The sequence below is a fragment of the Gambusia affinis genome, linkage group LG06, assembly GCF_019740435.1.
Source record: "Gambusia affinis linkage group LG06, SWU_Gaff_1.0, whole genome shotgun sequence".
NCBI classification, from domain to species: Eukaryota; Metazoa; Chordata; class Actinopteri; order Cyprinodontiformes; family Poeciliidae; genus Gambusia; species Gambusia affinis.
The window spans coordinates 20,434,372-20,458,081 of NC_057873.1; the positions used below are offsets into that span (position 1 = coordinate 20,434,372).

General features: G+C 38.3%; 1 protein-coding gene across 3 annotated transcripts in view; it reads right to left on the reverse strand.

Annotated features, from left to right (window-relative positions):
- Nucleotides 1–23,710, reverse strand: part of grik4 (glutamate receptor, ionotropic, kainate 4) — a 356,426-nt gene that overhangs the window by 243,910 nt on the left and 88,806 nt on the right. For 2 of the 3 annotated variants that reach the window (XM_044120574.1, XM_044120576.1), the window contains exon 3: nucleotides 10,764–10,956. The gene's annotated coding sequence lies outside the window, so the exon portion shown is untranslated. Of the gene's footprint in view, nucleotides 1–10,763; nucleotides 10,957–11,942; nucleotides 12,291–23,710 lie in introns of those variants that run through there. The other variant, XM_044120575.1, reaches the window with a different exon arrangement.

Consider the following 23,710-nt stretch of genomic DNA (forward strand, 5'->3'; position numbering starts at 1 on the left):
GTCTGTAAATGATCACTATGAATGAGTAAGCTACTGTGTGGAATCGAATGATGTTTAAACAAAATATATTTATTTTGAGAATCAAATTATTTACATTTCCAATCAGACTGAATGTTCGTACTTGAACTACGCAGAAACGGAATCAATAATTATCCTATTAGTAATCATAACAACATATTTATTTATGTTTTTTCTCCCCTCCAGGGGGTCTTTTTGTGGGCTCTAGTGTCCCTTATATGACAGTAGGATGACAGGAAAGGGAGAGAGAGAGGTGGGAAGATAAGCGGCAAATGTCGCCGGGTTCGGGAATTGAACCCGCGACGGCCGCGTCGAGGACTCAAGGCCTCCAAATGTGGGTCGTACTATCCCCTACGCCACCACAGCACGCCCACACCAACATATTTAATGACAAGTTAAAAAAATCAAAACAAATATATATAGAAAAAAAACAAGCAACTAATTAAAGTTTATATCCAAAAGAACCAAGGAATGAATGTTCTGCCTAAATGCATACATCTTGAACATAATTTAGATTTCCTATCATATGAGCTAATTTTAAAGAAAAGGTTTTGCATAGGAAAAAGAGATGATGCCACAGTTGGACACTTCTGGTCCACTGGCCTCCCGCTGAACTGCGATGGTAAACTTGAAAAGAGGGCCCCTTTGTTTGGTCTGAAATGAACCTGTTGCCTGACCTCTTTCTGGGAACCAGATTTGGAGCTCAGCAGTTGCAGTTGTCACAATCCCATGTCTGGTGCTGCCAGCCGCCAGTATCTTGACACACAGCTGCTGTTTGTCCACGAAGGTCACTCTCACACTGCCTAGCGCTCTAACTCCAGGGACTGGCCTTTAAATGTCTCAGTGGTTCCTCCCTTGGACGATGTAAGCAGTCCAAACAGATGCATTTCACTGAACAAAATGTATTACTCTTTACAGCAAGCCAAATAAAACGAGGGCCAACTTTGTTTGAAGCCGTCAGTTCATAACACAAAGACTCCCCTATAAGTCTGAACGGACCATAAAAATCCTCCCATTGTGGAGTCATCTGGTGCTGATAACATCAACAAGAAAATATAGGAAAGAGCGTCACATCGCTTCAGCTAACCGCTGAATTATGAACAGAAACTGTTACCTTCCGGTTCCACATTTTACAAAGATTAAACTGAAAAATGCTTTTGTTTGTCAGTCAGTCGTGAAAGTAGACATCAAAAGGTTTATAGCACGTATTTTTATTCTGTTTGTGTAAGTGAATTCATGTCTGAATTGTCAGGGTTTAAATAAACAGTTTAGAGCGTAACAATGCAGCAAAGTTATGAAAACATTAAGTCCTACAGGTTTTAGGAAACAAAGTCTGTGGGATTAGAAACTCTTTTGAGCTTTATCAAAAGCTATGATGAAGGTTGTTTTGGACACACAGAAGAGTGAAAGGTATGTGTATGAGTGAGTATGTGGGCTAGAAAAGTCAGATTTCTATTGTCAGGTCAACTAATAGTTGTTCTTAAGGCTTTGGGTTTTAATTAGGGGTAAATTTCAAAGGTGACTGAATACAAATGCATGCTGCAGTCTTGAGGTTTGTGTTGAAAACATTCAAAACAAAGGTATTTTTTCCTTTCAGGATGAAAGTTCTTAGTGCAAAAAGCACTGGAACATTTTAAAGTTGCTGCCTGTCACCTTTTTTACCTTCAAGTGAATGAAAGCCTTTAATCTTGTATGTTCAGACAAATAAACCTCTTCGTCCACATTCAATGCAAAACAAAAACAGATAAACCTTTTGAGCAAGCAAAACAAACAATTCAAACATGACTTTATATATGATTTGTTAAACAAATCATTTTGCTGCTTTTTGGTCAGTTTTATTTTTTATTTATTTTTTCCCCATAAACCAGATGACAGAGCCATCTATTACATGACCCAAAGCTCTATACATCTCTCATCCTACAGACTGAAAATCAGCAGGGAAGATGCTGCCACTGATTATAAACAGAAAAGCACCAAAGACTCCCTGGTCTGTAGCCATTTGTTATTCGGTTGTATTTTATATCAAGCTGTTAGGAATGAAATCAACTTTTACACATAAAACCGGGTATCTGTACTTTATTAACGCAACTGTGAATGTAATAGGTTTATCAGTAAACTTCTACAATCTCAACCCAACAGTTACTGTCTTTAATCTGTTTAATCTCAGCTTATTTTTTTCCTCTGACTGTTTTGTATGTATATTGAAAAGAGTTTTTGGTATAAAATCATTTGTTCCCCCTTGCACCCTGCCCATGCTTGTACATCTGGTTTTGCCTCTGATTTAATTTTCCAGTAGAGCTGTCAGACATGTGCAAGGGCTTGTCTGCCACATGGTGTAGTGCAATGAACTATTTCTGTTCTGCCATAGTCACACAGTATCATCACCATTTGCTGCATAAATATTGACGCTACTATTTAAACAGTTCTGATCAAACACCAGTCAATCAAACAGCGCAGAGGGTACAAACGGAGGGTGTTTCCATAAAAGAGGCAAAAAAAAAAAAAAAGGACTGCAAAAAAATTTAACAGCTCGAACTGAGTCTGAAATTGGTGCATCATGCACAAAAAAAATTACAAAAAAAATCAAGGAATGTAACCATTTGATCATTTTTAAGCTCTGTGTTGCCTCCATATCTCTGTTGCTGCACATATACAATTTTAAAATTTGTTGCTCTCAACCACCTTTCCCTGAACTGCAGCTCTCTCTGGAGGACTTTAGTATTTGTTTGTATAATAACAACTGGCATGATGCAAACAAACCATCAGCAAGAGGCAATAAAACTCCTAATTAAGCAGCCACATCAGACAGTCGGACATTATTGGAGTAAATTATTGTTGTCTGATGAAACTCTTAAAATCGTTGGACATTTTGACCAACAATTAAAAACATCTTTTAAAAAAAAGACAGGGCTGTACACTGACAAATGTTGTAAAAAACACTCTACACTTTTGACTCGCATGTCTGAGAGTGTTGTGACCAAAGTTTTCAGTAGTGGTGTTGGAGCAGAGACTTTAGGTTACAGATGAGAGCTGAATCATTTAAATCTGTTTATGTGGTACAGCTTTCCTCAACAGGTCTGTATTTCCGTCAGCGGCTCAACTTCACACTTTGCGCCGCGTCGAAGCTGAGCGGATTGCAGCGCAGAGGTGGGAGCGAAGCAGAACAAGCCGCCGCTGCTCCTCTCATGATAAAATACAAGCAGACATATTGCAGAGCTCTGTGCAGCAGATTCTGGGGCGGTTAAGGGGAAAAGCCAACCGGTCCTGATCACATTAACACTCAATGCTGTGCGGTGGCGCGCAGAGTAGCCGCTTCATGGACTTCAGCTATGGAGAGATTTTTCAGCAGCAGAACAAAAGTGAGATGTTAATGTTTATCTTAAATGCTTCCTTAAGAATGCTGAGCAGGGCTGAGTACAGGAAGATTTTAAAGAGGGATAAATGGAGTCCAAAGATGATCTTGGCGTGTCACCTCTAAATAAAAACCCAAGAAAGAAGCAGGAGAGCAAGCAGAGCTGGGATACAAAGGAAGTTGCAGACATCGGACTGAAGGTCATAAAGGTCAAAGTCTGATATAAACATTATTAAATGAAACAAAACCTTCTTCTAGTCGGAGCTCTTTATCTTCCTGCTTATGTTATTATTTATTAAAAATATTATCCACATAAGATTTTCTCGTCAGGGGTATTAATAGGGTGACCTAATCTGAGGTGCATGTAACATATCTATCAAAATTATTTCACATCTGCCAGTTTGGTAAGCATAGCTCAAAACCTTTTGCAACCACTGAATCAAAGTGCCAAATACACAAAGATAAAAGAAACGCAATAAATGATCACCCGTTTAATAATGTATCTCCTAATATCCAAAAGTACACAGAAGCCAAAGTGACAATGTTAACCATGTATTGACCACAACTTTGACATATTATTATTGAGAGAGCGCTGCTGAATAACTTCTCAGGATAGCTAGTAATCTTTGTGTTTTCAAATTAATGTTTGAGGTTTTGACATAACGCAAAACACGCATCAAGAAATGATCTAGAAAAAGTTGTTGGCTAAAAACGGTTACATTAATTATTTTATGAGTACCATAAAACATGCAGAAGGAAGTAGAAAAAAGGAGTGTCAATGTTTGTTTTTAGAGGTTACCGTGTTTAAACATTCATCTCGTGTCTTTTGGTTGGTTTCAGAACCTTCACCAGAGTCTCAATATAAAGATTTTGCTCACCATAATCAGTAACAAGTTTAAGGTTAATACTTCAGAGGCACATAAAGGTAAAACAAAACATAATAATACACTTTAATATATATTTACACTTAATATCGTCAAAGACAGATCTGTGGCCGATTGTCAACAAAAGGTTTCTTGTATTTTTCATTGGAACAACTGATAATTGTAGGCCTAAAGAGCATAATTAAGCAGCTGTGATTAAGACAGTTACAGTTTACTGGTTTGAAAAAGTAAAAATTATTACACCACTCTTGACAGCTTTACTGTAGTAGATTTCTATTCCTCTTTGTTTTATTCCCCTTTAGCAGCTGGTCAAAACCCAGGCCACACAGAGAGCCAGATGGCGGAAAGGCTGGGAAGAAGGATTCGCAAGCATTTCCAGTTAAGTCTTGCATTGGCCTCACAAATATTGCTACTGTCTGCCAGAGCCCTTGTACCTGTCTGCCTCAGTAATCTGCCAGGGAGCAGACAAACATCAGTGGGTCTTATCTCAACTTTTCAGGAGCAGCGGAGAAAGAAAGAGGAAAAAGACCCTGACTCAGAAGCAACAAAGACAGGAGCAGCTTGAGGGGGGAATAAAGTTAATTAAGTATTTTCTTATTCATAAATCTATAACACAGACATGCAACTTACTCTGAAAAGGCTGAGTTCACCAGATTTGTGCTGTGTGGCTTTTGTTAAGCAAGTGAAAAACCCTACAGAGAGCGGTGAGAGAGACAACAAGGAAGGCCAGTAAAGATTACTTTAATATTTCCAATAAGGCTCAGCAGCCGGATTTACACAGACACAATCAAGAATGTTCGGGTTGATGCATACCGAGAGGCTATAGTGCCCCATCTGCATCACAGTGATATTCAACACTCAAATCTTATGCAAGATTGCACATGTGGGCAATGAAACTGAAACGGACTCTTGGAATCACTTTCCCCGAGCCAAAGTCAGCAAAAAGTCACATTTTGTCAGTAGTAGATTTCACAGGGTTCTGATGCCTTGGAGAATTTCACCGCCTCTAAATCGCAGTGCCTGTTCTGGCATTTTTATTCATGGGGAAACTGGAGCCGCACAGTGGCTTTAAAAACATGAAAAGTGTTTTGCCCCGTGTGTGAATATAAATGTGGCTGTACCGTTACCAGATCACATGGGCGTTGGTAATATGATTTCAGACAACCCGTCGCTGTGGAGTGTGTGCACGTTGTGGTAAGGCCTCAAGCGGAGCAGAGGTTTCTTTTTTTTCCCCCCCACAACCATTAAAAGGCTCAACACACCCTCTGTCCAGGAAGAAATGGAATCAGTTTGCTTTATCAACTAAAAAAATTCTGCTAAAATTAATTTATTCTAAAAATATGCATGCCTTATTTATTTATTTGTACTTTTTCTTTTGATTAAATGTTTGCTCAGACTAAACAGTTGTTTGTGCTTTGTGATTTTTGTCCTGTAGCCACAAAGGAGGAACTTCCATATCACTGCATTTCAGTCCTGAAAATAGTCAGTTGGTATAAAGACAAATCTTTGTCCTCACTTTTTTTGTAAAGGAAAAAGGAAGAAAGAAAAAGGAAAAAATAATAAGAAGAAATGCGTTTCAGTAGGTTTCCTGCGGCTTCTTTTTTTTTTGGCAAAGAAGGACAGAGAATCAGAGAGGAATTCCAGCTGGAGAAGGACGACGTTAAGTCACAGTTTGTGAAATTATTGTCTGTTTTTGTGCAGTTGCAATGTATTGTAAAGGGTTTCACTCCAGGCTATGCAAAGCATTGTCGTGTGGATTATTTTCCTGCTGACTGACGCCTACCACACACACAACAGTTTGCATGTTTATTACGTCCGTGAAGAAAGAAATTAACTCGCTCTTTTGGAAAGCGCTATTGATTATGCACTTAGGAGGTGTAATCCCATTTCAGGAAGCTTTTCCAGAACCTGGATCTTCACTTCACTCTCACTTCATCTGCCATGGTAAAAACAGATCATCAGGGTAGAAATGATTCCAGTTTGAATTCGTATTTAGTTTATTTTTTTTCGCAAACTTTAACTGGGCTAGATTTTGAACCAGGATATCCATCGTTTTCATCTTGGGAGAACATATTAAACCCTTTAGTCAAGGTAATATTTTAGGTTTCTAAACTGTTCATGTAAGACTGCATTATTCTTTCATTTTGAATTAGAAAGTAATGAAACCTGCCAATATTGCTACATGTATATGTGCAAAGCTCTCTGAGAAAACATGTGGCTTAAATTTAGAACCGTCTCTCAAATTTCTTCCTTTTCTCAGAGTTTGAAAAATTTGTTCCAGAGCGTAATCTGACATTGTTGATGTGAAACAGCGGCTTGTGAACCTGATGAGACCTTCTGTTCATCTCTTTTATGCCAAAAAAAGAGAGAGAAAAAACAGCAAAGGAAAAAGACTGCAGCCTTGAAACAAATTCAAAACACAATCACAGCTTTGCTCACAGTTTCGAATTACTTTACAGAAGTTACAAAAACACAGCCAAAGACTCATTATTGGGCATCCTTGACCTTAAAAAAAGAAAAGAAAGGAGTGTGTAGCCAAAATTAGACAATATTAAAAGAAAAACACAAGGTCACCCAATCTTCAAAGTTATTAAGAATTGTCTGAGCGGCAAAAGCAAGAAAAAAACCACATGTATGGGTATATATTACAAGGATGGATAAAGTGTGAGCAACAGAATGTTCAGGAACTGTCTCCCCTTTAACAAAGACAGTACGGAATAATAGTTTGAGAAAAGCTTTTATCATTTCAAGATGTATTAAATAAAAGAACTGTTCTGATGAAAGAAAGGTTATCATACTTTATCAGTACATTTTCTATTAGGCTAAATTAGGATGTAGTATTCTCATAACAGAAGACGAACAGATTCGCTTTCAGAAAAGTTTTTCTTCTATCATTTAATTACAGAGAAAGATTTAAGTGAGGAAAAGATGTACTTTGCATGCGCCTGCCACCTTTTCGTTATTAACCCTCATTTGTCCTTACATTGCCTCAACTGTGTCTAATCTTGTCAGATTTTCTTCAAGTTGCTCAGAATTGCTTTTGCAGGAATCCTTCCCGGAGTTGTGCTCTGGAAGCTTCTCGTTTATAGATGGTCTGGTAACGATGCCAACTAATTAAAGAACAAAAGTGGAGGTGTTTGTTTTTCTTGGCTTGGTTCCTTCTCTAGCCCACAATAGCAACAAGTTTTTAGGAATCATTTAGTAAACTGGAGAAGAGGGTGGCAATTCAAAAGTCGACCCTGATGTTTACCAGTGATAATTCACATTGTGGTCATTTTCCACTCAAATTAACCTTTTGAACTGAAAAACGTTCCTTCAGCAGTTTCACCACAAAACAACACAGAGAGCTTTGAAAAGCTGCTACCCCAACAGTGGTGCACTACTTTCTGTTTTAAGGAAACGACCTGCAGCTACAGAAAATAAATTCTCACAGCAGTCCGCTATTAGACTACATAATCCAGATATTTGAAAGTTTTTAGGTTGCAATTTTTACACAGTTGTGGTTATTTGCTATTGGTTATATCGCCAACTGTCCAGAGTGGCGTTAGAAAGAGGGCATAATGAAGAGAACATAACTTAGGGAGTTGTACTGTAAACAACTTTTCTATCGCCTTAAAGCCGGTGCAGTCTGTTAGACGTTGGCACACCCAGTTTACATCTGAGAACAGTGGAGACTGAAAGATCTAGTTGGTGTGGGACTACAACGCATTTTAGTTCAGCACGAGAATTCTGATTATTTTCTGTATCTTGACTGATGTACAGGAATCTAAAAGAGCATAACTTTAATGTATTATGAAACAACTTCAAATATTAGCTTTAGAACCGTCTTTACTGTACAGCCTTGTCAGAAGGAAGACGCAACTTGTTTAAAACTCTTTCACAACGTGCATCTTAAGTAATTGGGTATGATCTCCAGAGAAAAATGTGCAACATTTTACAGTCCCTTGCAAAACAAACATGTCTTCACTGCTCAGTATTCCCAACGCATGAATAATAGAGCAGTGAAAAGAGTAAGCAAGTGTCTGAGCAAGAGCAGTGTTCAGAATGGCCACCCACAGCTGACAAGCCGCGGTGCTTTCAAACAAAATGCTGTAAGGAAGCCGATGATCCAAGAAGCATCAACAGCTGCTCTGCCTTTGCGTTGCAGCAAAGGCAGATTTTCTGAATTCGCAATTGGAAAAATTAACTAACAGCTAATGAATCTAGAATAAAGAGTCATAAAGTGGCAGGATTGTCTTCAAATCAGTTATTTGCCCTTTTGATGGTTTATCTCATTAATCCAGAGATTCACCAGCAAGAATGTTTCAACCTAATTTCTAATCTAGCTCTACCTTGAAAAAGCCCAATATTTTAAGATGACATGACAACAACACTGAATGTTTTTGCATCCCTCCTGCTGTGAGCAGTCATCAATTATTCATGCCAGGAGCGGAGGCAACGTCACGCTGCTGCTTAACATGGCAGTCGCTGTAAAGACAGCATTTGATATTGTAATGTTTTATGCTACAATGCTATCGGCAACATTGACTCAGCCTCTGACCCGCCTTTCAACAGCTGATTGAAAATAAAAAAATGCTACAGCTGCCAGTAAAAGCGACTTCACTATTCCAACACCAAGACTGAAATTAAAGAGACATTTTGTTCCTTAAAATCAGCAGAGCAGCGTTGCAAACAAAAAAAACTGCGATATCCACTGGTTTTAGAGAAAATACAAATTCCTGTAACTAAACAACCCAACTGAATTAATGACAACAAAACAGAAAATAATAGAAATTCAAATCCGGTGCCAGCTCATTAGATCAGAGCAGAGCCATGTTTCATTTGATAAAACACTTTTGACAATTACAGCAAAATGTGACCAGGAATGTTATTAAATAATGAATCTTAAGGCAACATGAGTCAAATGAGGACTATTCACAAGAAAGTCAGAACAGCTCTGCCAAAATCTGAATAAAATAACTTTTACAAAGAGCCAAATTACTCACCCTTTGTCAACAGCATTAACAACAAGGCACATAATCTTCCCATTTTCCATTAATTATTTTCTTCATACAAACACAAATAAACTAATTGTTTATCGATTCCACAGCATTAGTGTGTACTGTACGATGTGCTGCCTTTGCCATAATTTTCTCAGCCTTTATCCCCCCCGAGTTTTTTATTTATTTATTTATTCTTTTTTTTACATTTTATTCCTCCTATTGAAAGATTATCAACCAAACTGTTGCTTTCACAAAACCTGAACAGACTCGCTTTCCTCTTAAGGTAATTAATCAACTTTTTGTAAATACATCTTTCCACCAAAGGTCTTACATCTATGACTCTGAACACGGACTTCTACTTTTTCCTTAATTTCCTTTGATTCCAGTTTATATCTCGTTGATGGAACTGGGATTGTGTAGTTATAGAAAATTGTGTTCAAGACTATTTTGGTCAACGATTCAATGATTATTTATTGAATTTGGAAACAGGGCAGTTGTTTTTTTCCTTCCTTTGAGCATTCCCTTAAAATAACAGACAGAGCATTTATCAAAATGGAGGATCTAACACTAAAAGCCATCCGATAAAAAAAAAAACAGTGCTGCCCACCATGAGACATTTCATACAGAGGGACAACGCTGCTGCTCCTGCTGGTCTCTTTCTGCCGTCTTAACTCACACTGATTCTTCAAAACGTGCATGCACTTAAGCACGTAGGTTCTAAAATGTCGGTGCCAAAACTTAATATTAACTTAAAATAAATTTATCTTGAATAATTGTGCAACTTACGTATACATAAAATGAAGGCCTCTTCACTTACCTTCCACACCAAAAGAGCGTTTGTATCAGAGATGGTAGAGCTTATTATGGTACATTAACTTATTGAAAAAATGATCCTTTTTTATGTGCAATTACACCAGCCAAAGCCAATCAAGCTGATTAATCCCCAGTGGATTATAAATTGGCCATCAGCCAATTCCTTTGTACATCTCTACACTAAACTAATCAACCATACAATACTTTATAAAATCTGTGAGGGACAGTGTTATTCAAGTGTTTAAATGCTATAACTCATCTTAGTTTGGTCAATGTCCACAACAAAAAGCAAATCCATGTCTTGAAATTTACAAAATGCCATGTATATCTGATTTCTGGCTTTCAAGATAAACCGAACGCAGTTCTGTTGTATGATTGACTGTCCTTGGCAAACCTGTAACTGTCTGGTTAGACTCTGACATAATTTTGGCTTATTAAAGCGGGTTTAAATAGCATTCTGAAGCAGCAGGAGGAAACCTTACTGCCAATGTTGCTTTAGCAGCACTTTCAATACTCTTAAAACTTTCATTACTTCCTCTCGCTTGCATACGTCTGACAGGCGTCAACGTCAAAACCTAAAGTTCACAGATGGCAGGAAGACCTTGTCCTTAAACTCATTGTTATTCATCGTTTCCTCTCCCCGCTTCATTCTCTTCATGCCGTCATTGAAAAGAACAGGTGAGTGGCTGCTGATTACAAAACATCCGCTCCTACCTTTGATCTCCTGAGATGTGGGGCTTTAATCCATCTTGCAGCACAGAGGGCTGTCTGATCTAGGTGGTTGTGGTAGTCACTTAGCTTCTCGTCATCTCACGTACACATACGGTGCGAGCCAGCACCTGCAGAGGTGTGTGTATATGTACACACAGTCTGGTTCCTTTGAGGTGAGGTGCTGATCGCAGGATCCCTGTGAAAAGAAAGAAAGTAAGAGATGCAAAATTAGAGTCTGAAAAGAACAGAGAAGGTTTCATAAAGCACATAGTTGCTGTCCAAGGTTTGGAAAAAGTCATTCATTAAAAATGGATCAGTAAGCATGTTCAAGACTTTGACTTGCACTGTAAAGGCACTAATAAATCCCAGCATGCATAAAAAATATGTCTTGGAGCAACTTATATGACAAACTTTAAAATAAATCGTACAATTCCACATGAATCTTTATAGCCGCAGGCTTGCTATTTCTTGTGCAGCATCTTCTTCCGCTGCCTGATCACTAACGCTGAGGACGGCCGTTTATCAACCACGAAAAAAAAAATTCACGATCTGCCTTGTAAACCAGAGTTTTAAAGTTCACAGTGCTGTGTTGCTGATGGCCTGGTTTTTGCGGCATGTCCCTTACTCAGCCAGATTCCCTTCCTGTTTAAACAGCACATCTAACATTTTTCTTATTGTCACTGCACATTCCTTAGAAAGAGCCTCTGAAACTCATCCTTCACAACAACCCTCAGCGGATGGTATTGCAAGACAGTTTCTACAGAAAAGGAGAAGGCCAATGTCACTAACAAGATGAGCATTAATCTCATGTCACTGCAGTTTAATGGCGCCCGTACGCAGCAGAGAATTGAAGTTCTCCCTGGGGATCAACCTTGTCAATTAGCACTGGGGTGAAATCATCAGAAGGCGTGTAGAAACTGCTGCGACACATGTTAAGATTCTCTACACGCATAAAGCTCCTATCTTTACCTTCTCACTGAATTAATAAAGGGATCTTCTAGCAGACCACATGCTAGTCACACATGCTTTGCCCGGGCAGCTTGAAAAATGAGGGAGTGATTGAATCTCGCCTTTAATCTATGAATCATTTGAGTATCTGGCCTGCCAAAATATGAGCACTGATCATCTAAACGACCCCAGATTAATTACTGCATTTTCAAAAGTCGCCAGAAATACACTCACCAGGCATCAAGTAGATTCAATGAACAGCTGTCCGTAAAAGTGAGGGAAACTCAGAAATTGAGATTTAAATAGAAAATACTAAATTATTAATTAATGGGGTTATTAGATGTTTAATTTGGATCATATCAAATCTCAAAAAGGGCACAAACAGGAAGCAACTAGGCTTCCTTTCTTCATTACTTGAAGATGCATTGCCTCAAATGTTAAGGGCCTCTTCTGTCCAAAGGAATCAAAAGTTTAAGGTTTAGCATTTTCTGCTGGTCATTGTTTAGAGAAAATCTTACAACCACTAACCTGGACAGAACACTCAACTGGTACTGCAGAACCAGATACATGTAGCTTGTAATTAGAGATGCACCAATCCCTCCATATTTCCCCATGTTCATTAAAGGCACCACAACTCAGAACTCCCTCAGTTTTTATTCTCAGAACAGATCAACTAAAAACATGTACTCATATCCTGAAATGCTGTCTTAGTTTAACATTTGATTTAATAAGATGCACCTGTTACAGCCCCTGGCCTCTTGAGGCTGTGCAGGCTCTTTTCTTTGTTATGCAGGTTCGGCTGTGAGAAAACATCTTCTGATTGGCTGCCTGGAAGCCGCCGGAGCTACACCTCATTGGACCAGCAGAGGATTACAAGCCAATCAGATGTTGATGAGCCTCACCTGTTCACTATAAAAGGCCTGGAAATCATTCCTCCTATGGGGCAGATAGTAGAAAGAGGTTTTGTTCAGCTGTTCTGCACTGTTTGTATTTTGTGACTGCTTTGGGTAGTTTTGAACTTTTTGTTGTTTGGTCTGCTAGAGCAGTTTGACTTTGTTTGCTTTTTCAAGCTAGAAATTGTTGTGCTATGGAGGTTTGGTGCTCCTTTGGTGTCTTGTCTTTCGGGTTATTTGAGTTTACTTTGGCTTGACTTGTTTGGACACTTTGTAATTTCATGTAAACTTAATATTCTTTAGTATGTTAGTCCTCCTTGTTTTTTTCTTCTCTCCTGTATTATTTGGATTGATTGTTATTGTGTCTTCGTTCTGCGAAACCTCCTTTTTTTTTTTTTTTTTTGTAATAAATCACCTTTATATATAATCCCTTTTTCTCTGGACATTTTTATGTTGCAACCCCTGAACCCCGAGACCTTTGGGGCGTAACATAAGCCTAACACACCACTTCAAAAACATTCCACTTTTGCCTTGTTGGTCAGAATATTTCCCCCAAAGTTTTGGGGATTGAGAAGATGTTTTTAGCACACGTGAGATAACATTTTATACTATGTTAATTAAATTTTTAACCGTGACCGTTGGTCAAACGAGGCCTCTAGTGTTATTGATTTTCTCACTTTTGTTGTGACCTTTTGGACAAGTAGTCAATAAAAATTTGCTGGTGGAAGAAACGTTTCATTTCCAGGCCTGTGGTCATCTCATGGTTGAGTCTTCAGGGGAATTTTCACATGTGAACCTCTACCATGTCGGAATAAAGTGGAAATCCAGTTCAGTAAAATTCAATTTAATTTAATCATCCGCCCGTCCATTCATCCATTCATTCATCCATCCAGCCATCCCCTCTTGTCATTGCGGGATTGCGGAAAGGCTGCTGCCCATCACCAGCAATCATTGGGTGAGAAGCTGGCTACACCATGAACAGGTCGCCAGTCCAGAACAGGGCAAATTTTAATAATCTTAAATTTAAATATGATCATGTTGTTACTCATATTATTCAGGAGTTGGTGATGGCTGTGGGCAGGAAGCATCTTCTGTACTGATTTGTTTTACAGCGAACCTAAAGAAGCCTCAGACTAAAACCACTTTCTTATCGTATTTTAAATTCAGTGTCAAGAAGAGGATAGGAGTTGTGAACTTCCTGAAAAACAAAAACTCTAGTCATTTTGAACATCAGTCCACATATCCACGCCTATGTTCCTTACTGTTAATTTATACATGCCAAACAGTGGCCACGTTGATTTTAGAAGGCGATGTGTGAAAGGTACTACACTTCTGCAAAACCAGAGCACTACCCTTACTGTCCTCAACAGATTGTCTCTTACCCTTAAGATGCAGGTGGGCAGCTGAAGCCTGACAAAACGAGCTGGTCCTGATGTGTCATGTGACAGCCGAGTTTTCTGTCTGAGGTGTAAAGTGCACCAGAAAACTGAGTTTGAAGAACGTCTACAGAATCTTGCTGCATGTGGAGTACATGTGCTATGACATCGCCTTCAGTAAAGACTCAGTTGTCCATCAAAATCTCTGTACTGACAGCAGTAAAGTAATTCAGGACAAAGAAAACGAAAGGATAAAGGAATGTGAGGAGCAGAAAGAAAATAATTTGACAAGAGCAGCATCAAGAATAGGAGTATCTCTTTCCAGTCCTGGCCATTATGATCTGCAATATCTCACTGAAAAAATTAGATGTCAGTATTCCAAAACCAAGACATCACACTAATATCATATGTATGACAAGATGAGCCAGGCTAATAAAGACAATAAAACACCGGACTCATTGTATGCCAGCACCAAGGAAGCATCAGATCATCTCTGCCTCCCCTAGGGTGCTCATCTTCCCACCTGTACACAAACCCCCAAAATAAATCCTCTCCTCAAAGAGAGGAAGAGAGTCATTGTAACTGCGAAGGAAAATTAGGGATGAAAAAACATCTAAGAAAGACAGAAGATGGAGGTTCAGTGGTTTGGAGGAGCCTGAACACCATTTCAGTCCAAAGGAGATTGAAACTGGTGGATGAACGACATGAACTGGGTCCAGATGGCATCAGCTGCACTTTCCTGAGGTACTCTGCAGACCAACTGTGTGGCATCAAGGGATACATGTTCAACCTTAGCCTGAATCCGGGGATAAAGTACCACAGCTGTGAAAGACCTGCAGTGTAGTACCAGTACCAAAGACTAAACATCCGAAGAACCTCAACGTCTACAGGCCAGTACCTTGGATCTGACTGGTAAAGTCTTTACTGGATCCTTTTTACCGGAAAATCTAGTCAAACCTTATATTCTTCTGAAAAAGAGACTGCACTGTCCTTTTGGAATAACAACATGAACATCTAGGCATGAATTAGCCTTAAAAATTAGATGGGAGAAAAATGTTCTGTTCAGAGAACAATTTAATTCAGCTGTAAAATCCACTTGCTTCTAATAAACATTTTTTATGGATCATTCATAGTAACACCAGAATAAAATGTTAGATGAAATCAATGTCTCTCTTCTAGGCAGTGTGCATAAAAAAAACAAGGAAACTTCAGAAGTGCTGACAAACGTAAACTTGAAGTCATAAAGATATTGTTGCTGACTGTTTCCTTCACCATGCTTTGCACCCCGACCCCGTCTTCCTTACGACTTTTCTCTCAATTATTTTATCTTTCTTGGTCTTAGGTTGCGGGTTGCTGCGTGAAAAGCAAAGGCACAGAACTTATTTTCTATAAACATTGCCCAAAGGACTAATACTGCTATGCGCTACGTTTCTGTCCATTAAAATCAATCTTTGTAACCAACATCAGCAGCAACACCGTATGTGGCTAGTCATAAATGCAGTGTCAACACATCAGATAAACTTTTTGTTTTTGCTGTCACAAGGCATCAGAGGAAGCCATTGTGCTCCAATAATCAAGACTCTGATAAAGATCTTGAGATTTAATTTTACCAAAAACTACAAATAATAAACAAAATATCAACTTTAAAGTATTTTTTATGAATACACGATTGCTCAAACTCCTGACTTACTTCAAGACTGATCATTGCACAATGAAACCTGCATGACTAAGCATTCATGTTTATCTTTAAAAAAACAAAAAAACAATACATTTCATACAGGCATGAAGAACTAAGCTGATATCAAGATATACAATTCATGGATCCAAAGCTGTAAGAGGAATGCTCGCTTAGTTACCCCCAAAAAATAAGTGAAAAACCTCATGTCAATACTGCAGTTGTATTCTATTAGAACATAGTGCAATGTTAAAACTGTTGTTAAAATAATGTGATAGGTTTTTTTCTCACTGCTGTCTTTCTCATCACCACAATGTTTTCACTCTGTGACCTTTCAGGTCTTGAACATTCTCGTCAGAATCAGGAGCGGGAATCTACTGCAGTGATATTCCAGCTGACATCTTGCAGAAATTGATTAAATATAGATTAAACAAGATGTTGGAAGCAGTCCGTCAGGGATTTTGATTGCTGTTCGTCATCCAGTTGCTGCACTTCTGATGATGCGATTCTCCCTTTCCATCATCAGGCAGGAACATAGTCAGCAACGTCACTCAGGTAGGATGTGAAGTTAACATTATAGACAGTAAACCTGGAGACTTATCTGACCTAGGAACGTTTCTTATTGGTGAGTTTGTGTAAATTGTATATTCCGAATCCTGCCATTAGCTGAAAGGAGTGGAACCTGGTGTGGAAGAAGTTTCCTAACAACAATCTTCCTATATCTGGCCGAATTCATTCAACCACTGTAGCGTTATAACCGTTTTGGAGAAAGAGCAACTCTGTTTGGGTCTGAAAACAAAAACAGCTACTCAACTCAGTTAAAAACTGAGGATTCAGAGAGTTAATATATCAAATCTTAATGCACAGTGTTGCAAAGCAATATTATCGCACCCAGACTGGAGAGCAACCATTAAAACATGAGGAAGAGAATTAAAGTAACCATTAAGAAAGCAACACAAAAACAATTGGACTACAGCTCTTTGCATAATGTTCAAACAGTCTAAAGTCAGCAAAATGTAATTTGAGAATGAAAACCCCCAAAATAAATGCTCAGAAGAATCAAATGCTGATATGTTTGCTCATGGAGGAAGACGAATGGCTAATTCAATGAACTGGGTGGCTAAAAAAGCTTCAGCTTCTCTGGGAAATGCTTCCACAGGTTTAGGAGTGTGTTTATGGGAACATTTCTTATAGCAGCATATTGATGCTGCGAGAATCAATTAATCCCAAAGGTGTTTTGTTGAAATAAGTTCAGGACCCATGTCTTTGAGGTCCTTGGTGTCATCCCTAAATTTTCCCCACAGATTTGAGAGAAAGAAACTGCCTTTCAGTTAATATGCATAAGAAGCATTACAAGTTTATTTTAGTAGAACTAGATTGAAACATCTGAAATTAGTTATTTGGGTGGGTGAAATTACACTTTTCGCAAACGATGTAGTCATAATAAGTCAGTCATATTGATTCTCCTGATGCTATTTATACAACAATGAGCATGTAAAAACAGTAAATGTTGCAGTTTTGATGTCATGACGTCACTCGAAAAGTATGATCTTTTACTACTAATAGCGGTTGCATTTATTCAGCATGTTGGCTTTTTAGCACGAGAGAAGTGAGAAAACCTCACATTAAATATAGATTAAACAAAGCGTTGGAAGCACAGAGTTAACAAGACACAAATGACGGCTAAAAAACAACTCAGTTAGTAGATGTACCAAGCTGGCAGAGAGACACTGAAACACTTGCAGCTGTAACTGCTGAGAAAGGTGGCTCTGTTGAGTACTGGATGTGTTGAGATGATTCCAAATGCATGCCACACTTTACAGATTTTTCATTGCAAAACAACATTTGGAAAATCACAATTTGTGAGCTACTTTGTTGGTCTTTCACATAAATCCTCATAAAATACATCAATGTTTGCGATTGTAATGTGAGTTTTTCCCGAGGCACTAGTTATTCATTATACACACCTTTTGGACGCGAAAAGAAATAAATAATAAAAAACAGAAATAAACGACTAAATGCTCAGCAGTGGATGAGTCCGTGGAGTCGGTGTATAGGCAACACAAGCACACCAAGCAATCACATTAATGAAGTGCTACAAGCAGAGCCAATTAGTAAATTGAATACATCCTTGTTAACTGCTATTAGTTTAAAAACACTCCCCATTGCTGCCAATAAAGGACACTTATTTGTTTGAACACGTATTTTGGCCATAAATGACAGCTTTAAGTGTTACACAGTCCATCATTTTGTTGTGGGAAATCTTGTAATTATTTTTCTCTGCAAAGGTAAATTATTTTAATTTGATCTGCTTAAAAAAACAACAACAACAAAAAAAGAACGCCGAGTGATCTCTGGTGTTTGGCAGTGTGTGAGCTGTTTCTGGCTAGACAAACAGTCCACTGATTGGAAGAAAACGTCATGTTGATGGAATAAGCCGCAGTAAGATGGGTGATAATCTTTTTTTTTTTTTTTTTTTTCCCCCACCAGGGGGTCCTCTAGTGTCCCTTTTATCATAGTAGGCTGACAGGAAAGGGGGGAAGACATGCGGCAAATGTCGTCGGGTCCGGGAATCGAACCCGCGACGGCCACATCGAGGACTGAAGGCCTCTAAACGTGGGGCTACGCTAACCTCTACGGCACCGGAGCACGCCCCAGATGGGTGATAATCTTTAAATTACACTGTAAAAACCACCAGACGGGTTTCAGTTAAAGGAATTTAATTGACATAATATGAAGAAATAAGGGATGCGTCAGTAGCATAAGTGTTCATTTAAGACTGCGTGATTGCTTAGAACAGTACTGAGAAAACAGTGGCATGATAGACAGAACTTCATATTTCACAGATAACTGAAACTAATTTATTTATTTATTTTTACTAATTGTCAAATTACAAAATAACTGATTTTCTATCGGACATTAATCAAAGCGGTCAACACCAAATTGACTGAAATCTTTTGCAGCGTGTGCATTTTCTTTAACATAAATGTCTGTTTTATGTGTACGGATGTTTGCAGTTGTATTTATACATGAAAACATGCATGCACATTGAAGAACTCCATCAAATTTTGCTTATGCCTCATAAATAAAAATCACAAGTGCCTAAACTAGACACATTTTTGCTCTGCCTCTACGCTGTACAAAACGGACCTAATACAGCTTGATAAAAATGTTTTCCTCAACAGGTTTACTCTGATTTAAACCTCAAAATGTTGTGCAAATTTAGTTGCTGCAGGAATACAACACATGCAAATTGATAACTCATCAAGAAAATCAATATAACACGCACAGGGTGGTGGAGCTATATGGATTTTTCTGTTCTTGCTTTAGTAAAGCCACTACTTCCTGTAGCTGATTGTGAAATAAATACAACTGCAAAACAGCATCTAAGAATCGCTGCAGGTGAAGTGGGAAATTAGTAAACCGGTATACGCTTTTCATCACTGTGCATCCAAAAAGCAACAGCAATCCTACTTTTTAATGGTTCGTTTAAATTATGTTGTACAAGTTTTTAATAATTGAGGGATTCCTTCAAAAATGAGGCACATTCTTTTTAGATTGGTGTGTTAAGGGCAAACATGTTTCTTTTACAGATTATTAAAGAATATATATTTTTGTGAAATGTTTTTCTGTTAAGAATCAAATATAAAACTGAACACAAAGATAAAAATAGAATTCAAAATGTATTTCAGCAAGAAAAAAATTGGAAAACAATTTTGTGTAGTTTGTGCGGACAAAATGCATTCCTTTCAGAGCCGTAGCGTTTATCTTATTTTATTTTTTAAAAGAAAATAGGCATGTCTTATAAAATAACATGGTTTCATTTCCTACACAAATTGCTGTTTTTCATTGAGATTTTGATCAGAGTTTATAAGGACCTCATACCATACTAGCAATAGAAACTGAGTGTATAAACTGTATAGGAAATAAACTTTACCTGTTTTATATCTGTGACGATGGCCAAAATCAATTATCTTTACTAAATCCCACAATAATGAGATTCAGAATTTTGCATCAGTTTTCTCCATCCAATGTTGGTAGAATAACTAAATAACTAGGATTAAAGATTTTGGGTATTTTTTCTCGTTGGACTTTTTGTAGGCTGCCTTTAACTCTGTCCACAAATTCAGTTTTGATTCAGTTTAAATAGCCCCACTTCACAATTAATGTCACGTATGTAAAAGCGTAGAAACTAATTGTGATGTTTCTTTTAAACAGATGCTGAAGGAAGAAGAGATTGATCATTTGAATATACCACATACAATAGAAATACATTTGAAGTATGATGCAAATTAACAGCATTATGTATAACAGGGCAAATTGGTAATTCGACAAATTTATCGTCTCAGACAGACATGTAGATTACTTTAATGATGCTACTGTTGCTAAACTGGGGCTTTGAAAATAAATGACAAATTTTATTAAAATCCATTCTAGATGATCAGTAGGAGTATTTCAGATTGAGCTTATTTTTTTGTATCAGATTTTATTCAGACCATGACAGCAAGATGGGGAGAAAATACAATTGTTCCCAATACAATTCTTGGTATGTGATGAATTTGCATCGATGGGCATCTGATGAGCCAGGTGAATTTTTTTTTTTTTCATAATTGTCTAAAAAGGGGTTTTGATTTAACTGAGTCTGAACACGGTTGAAGTTCTTCTTGGTCTTGACAAAAAGGACCTTGACATGATGCCAAGAACTTATGACTTCTCAACAGAACCCCACTTCAAGAAATCTAAAATCTCTCTTTAATCGTGACCTCTGTATATAATCTCAAAAGTACATATGTTCTTTTGGCTTGTGCAATGACCCAAATTGAAGAGCTGAATCGAATGCACACCACAGGAGACTGGGCAAAGCTGTCAAGCTAGCTGCAAGGCCCACTGAACCCTTCAGACCTCACAACCTGTCACACAATTTTAAATCCGACATCAGCTACGCTCTTCTCCCATTTTCAGAGGTCACAAAGGGATATCAGACACATGAAAAATACAGAGACTTAACCAAACCCCCCCACCAAACCATTTTTTTCTCCAATAACCCACAACACCATCCATATTTTGTTCTTATGGTTGCTAGTTAATACTTCTGCACGAAGTGTGTACTTTTAGTACTTGGAAACCTTATAACAATCTGTGATCATGAAAGACCTTGAAACAAATTGACCTCAATAAATGGACACTGACCCATCGGAGAGCTGTAGCAGGTTATGACGGAGTGTAAATCTAAAGAAATGGTGACAGGAAACGCATGACTAGACTAAGGTCCTCCAGTCTGGATGGCGGGTTCCTTGGAAAGACATGGAAGCTGCAAAGTTTGAGATGTGACAGTGATGGACTGAAAGACATGGGGGTTGAGGGGGAGTAAAGATGAGCTGCAAAAAAGCAGGCGGTGGAGGCGGGGCGTACTGGAAGCTGGAGAGGCTCAGTAAGTGGCAGACTGCCACGTCGGGCATTCCAGGACAGAACAGACTCATTTAGGTGTCTGCAGTCGATGGTGGTGAATGGCAGTAGTGCTTCCTCTGCTGCTAGTTTCAGGGACGTGCCTGGAGTGTAGAGCAGTCTTCTTCCTGTGGCCTGGGGCCTTAAATCAGTTCTGCACTAGACACACCAAAGAGCAGCTGCGCACACTCTTTTTTCCCACTGTTTCTCTACCTCTCTCTCTTTCTTCTGGCCAACAGACGCCCTATTTGCTTAGCATGGCCCTCTTGGTGAGATGTAGGAAAGCAATGCAGAGTTTGAACTTGGTGGGATTCAACAAAGCAAAAAAAAAAAAAAAAAAAGAAGAAGAGTAAAACATTTTTAGAAAGACAGAATTTGAATCAGAGCATCAGGGAGAAATAAAAGTCCACGTGGACTGTAAAAAGGGATCCAGAAAGCACTGTGTTAAAGGTCGTGTATGGAGGTTTCTCACTGAGCTCCAAGTGATGCAATGCTGGAGGCTTACAGAAAAACGGAGATGTACACCTGAGGTAGATTTGACAAGAAAGGAAGCATTAAATAGAGGCTTATTTTATCCAGGCTGGCTAAGTGTTGTACTGAGACTAGTAAAGTTAGGCCTTCCCTTTACGCCCTTGCTTCTGTCTAGCGGATGCCCTGCATTACAAAAGCAGCATCCCTTTGAATCCTGTTGGGTTTTAACCTTACCCGAGGACAGCCAGTGCCCGCTTTTCCAACAGTTGCTCATGGTAATTTATAATGCATGACCTGAAATGTTGCATTCCTCCCTCAGGACACACACACATATATATGCATAATCGACAACAGGTTTTATGAAAGCAGATGGTACACAGCACTACATCCAGAGGGATGCGTTTTGCAAAGAAATCCTGCTGCTGGCAAGGCTGCAAGCCACAGATATTTCACTGGGTTAAAAAAAGAGACAGAGAAAAACCTCCAATATTGCATCAAGACTCAAATGCCCTTTACATACCCATCAACATCAACAGTTGAGTTATAACCACCACCAAAACCAATCTAGTTGTCACCAAATGAAAATAAAAGACTTGTACTTGTTCAGACCCCTATAGGTACGGCTGTTTCCCATCAATATGCCAAAAAGAGGCTTAGGTGTGGACTTTTATTGCACACATGCAAAGTTTCTACAAGTAGACATCAGTATCTGACATAATTTATGCAAGCACAGCTAATTGTTATTAATCAATGTAGTAAAAAGTTTTTAAAATGAAAAACTCAGGCGAGAAAACTCTATCTGGTTTGACTTTATCAATTTATCAAAGTCTACAAAATTGTCTATTCATGGGGACATCACAAAAAACTATTAGGATGTTAAATTTCCAAAAAGCTCCATGCTGTTGCTAATTAGTGTGCAGTGAAATTTGATTGAGTACTATGGGGGTTTTATATTTTATTCTCTTTTGATTGCTCAGACACTTCCTGGTTTTCATTCTGTTGAAAAGCAGCAATTAGTCTGTGATTTTTGAGTCCCATGACCTAAATAATGCTCTTCTTTCATCATTGCACACCATTTTTAAAAATGTACCAATTATTTTCACTGAGTCATGTTGAGATATCATAATTAAATGTATTTATTTCACTTTCTTCTCACCAAATGATCAGTTGGTGCCAACTGACACCAACTCATTACATTGATGAGATGCTTGACTCTGAGGACGAGCTGACATGGAGAAAGGATGATTCTTTAAAGATACATATGAGAATGATCAGTGACTGCAGGAAATTTTAACTGCAGTTTATGCATGTATAAAAATATTTGGTGTCAAAAGTCTTGTATGCTTGCTGGGCTGTCCAACTGCAAATCAAATCAATATAATTATGAATGAATGTGCAAAGATACATATGCGCCTATGCATGTCCTTGTCTCTCTCTCTCTGTGTGTGTGTGTGTGTGTGTATGCGTGCGCACATGTACTCTAGTAAGTGGCAGCTCAAGGACAAGGACGGTGTGCAGATATGCTCTAAAAGCACATACATTAAATTGCCTGCGCATATTGAAATGGAAAACAAATTGTGAAAGCGGCAAGCAAGCTTTGAGTAGTCAGCGACTAGCAGCAATCAGTGCGAATCAACTTTGGAATATCAGGGAGAAATGATTAGGATTTCAAACAAATAGTCACTCATAAAGTTCCTACAAATGTTAATGAAATTACTTCAGACCTTTCCAGACTCATGAGTCCAAAGTTCTCAGTTCGTTATACTCATCTTTAAAGATAAAATACTAAAGTTTACCCTTAATTTGACAAATATTTTTGCATTGGTTAGGCTTTAAATATGCCACTTAAAAGAAACAGAAAAAAGGGTAGAAACTAAGAAAGGAATAAGCAAAGGAGGGAAGGAATGAAGACAGGAAGGAGGAAAGGAAGGACAGGAAAGAAAAAAGAAAGAAAGAAAGAAAGAAGGTCACATGCATGAAAGACAGGAAGGACTCAAGAAAGCAGGTGAGTTAAATGGCAGTAGTAAGCATTACTTTTGTAGATATGTAAAAGTTGGTACAAGTTTATATTTTTCAATGGCTGGCAGTTTTTGACATTTGATATATCCTGTCCAAACCCCAAACGGTAAATGATTCGTAAAT